Genomic DNA, 7,687 nt, shown 5'->3' with positions numbered 1-7,687 from the left:
GGACATGATTGTCAGGGTTGGGCCATTCGCCTTTCCCACTGACTTCGTAGTGCTGGAGATGGAGGAGCACAAGAGTGCTACTCTCATTCTAGGAAGACCTTTCCTAGCAACTGGATGAACTCTCATTGATGTCCAAAAGGGGGAAGTCACCCTGAGAGTCAATAAAGATGAGTTTAAGTTGAATGCTGTCAATGCCATGCAGCATCCAGACACACCAAAAGACTGCATGAAAGTTGATCTTATTGACTCTTTGGTAGAAGAGATCAACATGGCTGAGAGTCTCAAATCAGAGCTGGAAAACATCTTTAAAGATGTTCCACCTGATCTAGAGGATTCAGAGGAATTGAAAGAGTCTCTGAAATTTTCTCAGGAAGAGGAAAAACCTCCTAAATCCGAGCTCAAACCATTACCACCATCCCTGAAATATGCATTTCTGGGAGAAGGTGATACTTTTCTAGTGATCATAAGCTCTGCTTTAAATCCACAGGAAGAGGAAGCACTAATTCAAGTGCTAAGGACACACAAGACAGCTCTTGGATGGTCCACAAGTGACCTTAAAGGCATAAGCCCAGCTAGATGCATGCACAAGATCTTATTGGAGGACAATGCTAAGCCAGTGGTTCAACCACAGAGGCGGCTAAATCCAACCATGAAGGAAGTGCTGTAGAAAGAGGTCACTAAATTACTGGAGGCTGGGATTATTTATCCTATTTCAGATAGCCCCTGGGTGAGTCCTGTTCAAGTTGTCCCTAAAAAGGGAGGCATGACAGTGGTTCACAATGAAAAAAATAAACTGGTTCCTACAACAACAGTTACAGGGTGGCACATGTGTATTGATTACAGAAGGCTCAATACAGCCACCAGAAAGGATCATTTTCCTTTACCATTCATAGACCAGATGCTAGAAAGATTAGCAGGTCATAATTATTACTGGTTTTTGGATGGCTATTCAGGCTACAACCAAATTGCAGTAGATCCCCAGGTTCAAGAGAAAACAGCATTCACATGTCCATCTGGAGTATTTGCTTACAAAAGGATGCCTTTTGGGCTATGTAATGCGCTTGCAACCTTTCAGAGATGCATGCTCTCTATTTTCTCTGATATGGTGGAAAAATTTCTGGAAGTCTTCATGGATGACTTCTCAGTATATGGAGACTCATTCAGCTCCTGTCTTGATCACCTGACACTGGTTTTGAAAAGATGCCAAGAGACCAACCTGGATTTAAACTGGGAAAAATGTCACTTTATGGTGACTGAAGGGATTGTCCTTGGGCATAAAAGTTCAAACAAGGGAATAGAGGTGGATCAAGCTAAAATAGAGGTAATTGAAAAATTATCACCACCTGCCAATGTTAAGGCAATCAGAAGCTTTCTGGGGCATGCAGGATTCTATAGGAGGTTTATAAAGGATTTTTCAAAAATTGCAAAACCTCTAAGCAACCTGCTAGCTGCTGACACGCCATTTGTGTTTGACACAGAGTGTTTGCAGGCGTTTGAAACTCTGAAAGCTAAGCTGGTCACTAATGACAAGTCATCTTAGCCTAGTTTCACTAGCCTTTTTCTTTTGTTTTCGATTGATTTATGCACTTTCTTGAGCCATAAGCAAGCCAATTGGGTAGATTTCCATGTTTCCTTTGATTTAATCAACCATGGATGAATTAATGCAATTTCATGAGATTTTATGCTATAATTGTCATATATTATGAAAGAATAACAAACTCATGATTTTGAGCAAAGCTTTGATGTGTTTGGTTGATTGATGATAGGTGAAAAGAGTTTTGAAGAAGGTTGAAAAAAGAAAGAATGGCTAGGAGCAAGAGAGAACAAAAAGTTTGAGCCAAAGTTTGCCTCAAACTTTAGCTCAAACTTTTAAAAGAGTTGAAAACATACCAGAGGAAAAAAGCTTGAGCCAAAGTTTGCCTCAAACTTTAGCTCAAACTTTTGGAAGAATTGAAAACACTCCAGAGGAAAAAAAAGCTTGAGCAAAAGTTTGCCTCAAACTTTAGCTCAAACTTTTGGGAGAAAAGCTTGAGCCAACGTTTGCCTCAAACTTTTTGGCAAACGTTGGCATCACAAAACCAACACCCTGGAGGAGAAAAGCTTGCACCAACGTTTGCCTCAAACTTTTTAGCAAACGTTGGCGCCACACTTGCACACCCTGGAGGAGAAAAGTTTGCGCCAACGTTTGCCTCAAGCTTTTTGGCAAACGTTGGCGCCACACACATTTACAAGGGGGCCAACGTTTGAGCAAAAGTTTGACCTCAAACTTTGGCTCAAACGTTGGTAGCAGCAAGCTTAAGCCATCTGGTATAAAAAGTTTGAGTAAAAGTTTCCCTCAAACTTTTACTCAAACTTTTATGATTTCAACCCGGTTCACAATGGATCTTTCTCCAACTCCAAGAGCAATCAACCAAGGCCTTTATCAACCCAATTCCATCAAGAACAAAGGCCCAATTCAAGACTTGAAGACCATTTGAAGAAAGTGTATAAATAGCTTAGGATTGAAGTTTTCGGGGAGTTTTTCCTTTGAGAGCTTTCCTTTTAGTTTTTGCTGAGTAGTTTTTGGAGAGCTTTTGGATTTTGAACTGTTCTGAGTTTCTGAGTTTGGAGAAGGAGAATTGAATTCTCTTCCTCTTAGTTTTCTTGTTTTCAATTTCAATTACACTTGTCTTGAGTCTTGGGTGTTGAGAATTGGGGAAATTCTGTCTCAATCTCACCTTGAGATCTCTTTCTGTTTCTTTTACTGCATCATTGGAGAATTGAGATTTAAATTCAAGTTTTCTTCTATTTTGATCTTTAATTTCTTGCAATTGAATTCTACATTTGGATCTAGGAAGGCATTGAGATCTAGACTCGGTTATCTAGTCTCTTGGGTCCTGAGATCTGGAGTTTGCATTTTAAATTCTCTGTTTAAAGCTTTTCAAGTTCATTTACATTTCCGTTTGAGATCCGGTTCAATTCAAGTCACTTTCTACTTGTCTGATTTATGCAATTTACTTTTCCTTGTTTAATTTCTGCAAATCCACTTCCCAATTCCCTTTATAATTCAAGCCATTTACATTTCTTGCACTTTAAGATTCTGCAATTTACATTTCTTGCAATCTAAGTTTCTGCAATTTACATTACTTGTTCTTTAAGATTCAGCTTATTTACTTTCTTTGCTCTTTAATTTTCTGCAATCTACCCTTCTCCCTTTACATTTCAAGCAATTTAGTTTCTGCAATCACAAATCACCCAACCAATACTTGATTCGCTTGACTAAATCAACCACTAAACTAAAATTGCTCAATCCTTCAATCCCTGTGGGATCGACCTCACTCCCGTGAGTTTTATTACTTGATGCGACCCGGTGCACTTGCCGGTTAGATTTGTGTGTTTGGAATTCGTTTTCGGAAAATACACATCAAGGGCGTTTTATGGAGCTACAGAACTCAAAATGGCGCGCTTCCAATTGTCTTGGAAAGTAGACATCCAGGGCGTTCCAGCAATATATAATAGTCCATACTTTGCTCAAGGATAGACGATGTAAACTGGCGTTCAATGCCAGTTCTCTGCCCAATTCTGAAGTTCAGCGCCAGAAATGGATCAAGAACCAGAGTTGAACGCCAGAAATGGATCAAAACCTGGCGTTCAACTCCACAAATTGCCTCTGCACGTGGAAAGTTAAAGCTCAGCCCAAGCACACACCAAGTGGGCCCCGGAAGTGGATTTATACATCAATTACTTACTTATGTAAACCCTAGTAGCTAGTCTATTATAAATAGGACCTTTTACTATTGTATTAGACATCTTTTGATCATTTTTAGATCTCTAGACCTCCATGGGAGGTTGGCCACTCGGCCATGCCTACCCTCTACTCACTTATGTATTCTCAACGGTAGAGTTTCTACACTCCATAGATTAAGGTGTGGAGCTCTGCTGTTCCTCAAAGATTAATGCAAAGTACTACTATTTTCTATTCAACTCATCTTATTTCGCTTCTAAGATATTCATTCGCACTTCAACCTGAATGTGATGAACGTGACAATCATCATCATTCCCTATGAACGCGTGCCTGACAACCACTTCCGTTCTACATTAGATTGAATGAGTATCTCTTAGATCTCTTAATCAGAATCTTCGTGGTGTAAGCTAGAATGATGGCGGCATTCAAGAGAATCCAGAAAGTCTAAACCTTGTCTGTGGTATTCCGAGTAGGATTCAATGATTGAATGACTGCGACGAGCTTCAAACTCGCGAGTGCTGGGTGTAGTGACAGACGCAAAAGGATAGTAAATCCTATTCCAGCATGATCGAGAACCGACAGATGAATAGCCGTGCCGTGACAGGGTGCGTTGACCATTTTCACTGAGAGGATAGGATGTAACCATTGACAAGGGTGATGCCTCCAGACGATTAGCCGTGCCGTGACAGGGCATTTGGATCATTTTCCCGATAGAAGACCGAAAGTAGCCATTGACAATGGTGATGCATCACATAAAGCCAGCCATGGAAAGGAGTAAGACTGATTGGATGAAGATAGCAGGAAAGCAGAGGTTCAGAGGAACAAAAGCGTCTCTATTCGCTTATCTGAAATTCTCACCAATGATTTACATAAGTATTTCTATCCCTATTTTATTAATTATTTTCGAAAACCACATTACTATCTTATATCCGCCTGACTGAGATTTACAAGGTGACCATAGCTTGCTTCATACCAACAATCTCCGTGGGATTCGACCCTTACTCACGTAAGGTATTACTTGGACGACCCAGTGCACTTGCTGGTTAGTTGTGCGAAGTTGTGAACCATGGTATTGGCATCATGTTTTTGGCGCCATTACCAGGGAAAGAAAGAGCGATGAATTTTACATAATCAAAGTGTAATCACAATTTCTGCGCACCAAGTTTTTGGCGCCGTTGCCGGGGATTGTTCGAGTTTGGACAACTAACGATTTATCTTGTTGCTCAGATTAGGTAATTTTCTTTTTGTTTTCTTTTCAAAAAGTTTTCAAAAATTTTTCAAAAATCTTTCAAAAATTTCTCCTTTGTTTTCGAAAAAATTTTAAAACAAAAATGTTTTCTTTTGTTTTCGAAAAGTTATTTAGAATTTTTAAGAATGAATTCTAGTGTTTCATGAAGCATGTTGAAGCCTGGCTGGCTGCAAAGCCATGTCTAAACTCTCTTGGACTGAGGCTTCCAAACCATCATCACAAGATCAAGCTAGTTGTTGCCAATAAAATTTGCGGTTGTATGCATGAGAGGTATCTGCTGAAGCTTGGCTGGCCATTGGCCATGTCTAGTATTTTGGACCGGAGCTTTCATTGAAAGCTTGCCTGGCTAGTGAGCCATGTCTAATTCCTGGACTGAAGCTTTAGACTAAGAATGCAAGATTCCTGGAATTCATATTAAAAATTTTGGAATCCTTATTTTCCTTTTTCAATTAATTTTCGAAAAATCCAAAAAAATCATAAAATCATAAAAATAAAAAATATTGTGTGTTTCTTGTTTGAGTCTTGAGTCACGTTATAAGTTTGGTGTCAATTGCATGTGCATCTTGCATTTTTCGAAAATTCTCATGCATTCATAGTGTTCTTCATGATCTTCAAGTTGTTCTTAGTAAGTCTTCTTGTTTGATCTTTGCATTTGCATGTTTTGTGTCTTTTCTTGTTTTTCATATGCATTCTTGAATTCTTAGTGTCTAAGCATTAAAGAATTCTAAGTTTGGTGTCTTGCATGTTTTCGTTGCATTAAAAATTTTTCAAAAATATGTTCTTGGTGTTCATCTTGGCATTCAAAGTGTTCTTGGTGTTCATCTTGACATTCATAGCATTCTTGCATGCATTCATTGTTTTAATCTAAAAATTTCATGCATTGCATCATTTTTCTTGTTTTTCTCTCTCATCATTAAAAATTCAAAAATAAAAAAAAAATATCTTTCCCTTTTTCTCTCTTAAAAATTCGGAAATTAGATTTGACTTTTTCAAAAATTTTTAAAAAATCTAGTTGTTTTTATGAGTCAAATCAAATTTTTAATTTAAAAATCTCATCTTTTTGAAAATCTTTTTCAAAAATCAAATCTTTTTCAAATTTCTTAGTTATTTTCGAAAATTCCAAAAATATTTTTCAAAAATCTTTTTCTTATTTTTATATCAAATTTTCGAAAATAACATAATCAATTAATGTTTTGATTCAAAAATTTCAAGTTTGTTACTTACTTGTTAAGAAAGATTCAAACTTTAAGTTCTAGAATCATATCTTGTGATTTCTTGGGAATCAAGTCATTAATTGTGATTTTAAAAATTCAAATCTTTTTCAAAAACTAATTTCTATCATATCTTTTCAAAAATATCTTCTTATCTTATCTTTTTCAAAAATTTGATTTCAAAAATATCTTTTCTAACTTCCTAACTTCTTATCTTTTCAAAATTTGTTTCAACTAACTAACTGACTTTTTGTTTGTTTCTTATCTTTTTCAAAACCACCTAACTAACTCTCTCTCTCTCATTTTTGAAAATATCTTCCCCTTTTTCAAAATCTCTTTTTAATTAACTAATTATTTTAATTTTTGATTTTTATTTTTGAAAATTACTAACCTTTTTCAAAAACTATTTTCAAAAATCACTAACTCTTTTTCAAAAAAATTATTTTCGAAATTTTCCCTCTCTCATCTTATTCTATTTATTTATTCATCTACTAACATCTCTCCCTCACCCACCAAAAATCTGAACCCTCTCTCTCTCTTTCTGAGTTCAGATTTTTCTCTTCTTCTTTTCTTCCACTAACAATAAGGAACCTCTTTACTGTGACATAGAGGATTCCTCTTCTTTTCTTGTTTTCTTCTCTTTCTTATGAGCAGGAACAAGGAAAAAGGCATTCTTGTTGAAGCTGATCCAGAACCTGAAAGGACTCTGAAGAGGAAACTAAGAGAAGCTAAATTACAACAATCCAGAGACAACTTGATTGAAAATTTCGAACAAGTAAAGGAGATGGCAGCCGAACCCAACAACAATGCAAGGAGAATGCTTGGTGACTTTACTGCACCAAATTCCAATTTACATGGAAGAAGCATCTCCATTCCTACCATTGGAGCAAACAATTTTGAGCTGAAATCTCAGCTAGTTTCTCTGATGCAGCAGAACTGCAAGTTTCATGGATTTCCATCTGAAGATCCTTTTCAGTTCTTAACTGAATTCTTGCAGATCTGTGATACTGTTAAGACTAATGGAGTAGATCCTGAAGTCTACAGGCTCATGCTTTTCCCTTTTGCTGTAAGAGACAGAGCTAGAGTGTGGTTGGACTCTCAACCCAGAGATAGCCTGAACTCTTGGGATAAGCTGGTCACGGCTTTCTTAGCCAAGTTCTTTCCTCCTCAAAAGCTAAGCAAGCTTAGAGTGGATGTTCAAACCTTCAAACAAAAAGATGGTGAATCCCTCTATGAAGCTTGGGAAAGATACAAGCAGCTGACCAAAAAGTGTCCTTCTGACATGCTTTCAGAATGGACCATCCTAGATATATTCTATGATGGTTTATCTGAGCTATCAAAGATGTCATTGGATACTTCTGCAGGTGGATCCATTCACCTAAAGAAAACGCCTGCAGAAGCTCAAGAACTCATTGACATGGTTGCTAATAACCAGTTCATGTACACTTCTGAGAGGAATCCTGTGAATAATAGGACGCCTATGAAGAAAGGAGTTCTTGAACT

The 7,687-nt window shown here is 37.3% G+C and overlaps 1 non-coding gene across 1 annotated transcript; it reads right to left on the bottom strand.

Annotated features, from left to right (window-relative positions):
* Positions 1-7,364: 7,364 nt before the first annotated feature.
* LOC112724758 (small nucleolar RNA R71) lies at positions 7,365-7,472 on the bottom strand. Its single transcript, XR_003163905.1, has one exon. It is a non-coding gene; the product is annotated as a small nucleolar RNA R71 (small nucleolar RNA).
* Between the last annotated feature and the right edge of the window lie 215 nt (positions 7,473-7,687).

Source organism: Arachis hypogaea, chromosome 11 (assembly GCF_003086295.3).
Source record: "Arachis hypogaea cultivar Tifrunner chromosome 11, arahy.Tifrunner.gnm2.J5K5, whole genome shotgun sequence".
NCBI lineage: Eukaryota > Viridiplantae > Streptophyta > Magnoliopsida > Fabales > Fabaceae > Arachis > Arachis hypogaea.
This window is presented reverse-complemented; position numbering and strand designations above follow the sequence as displayed.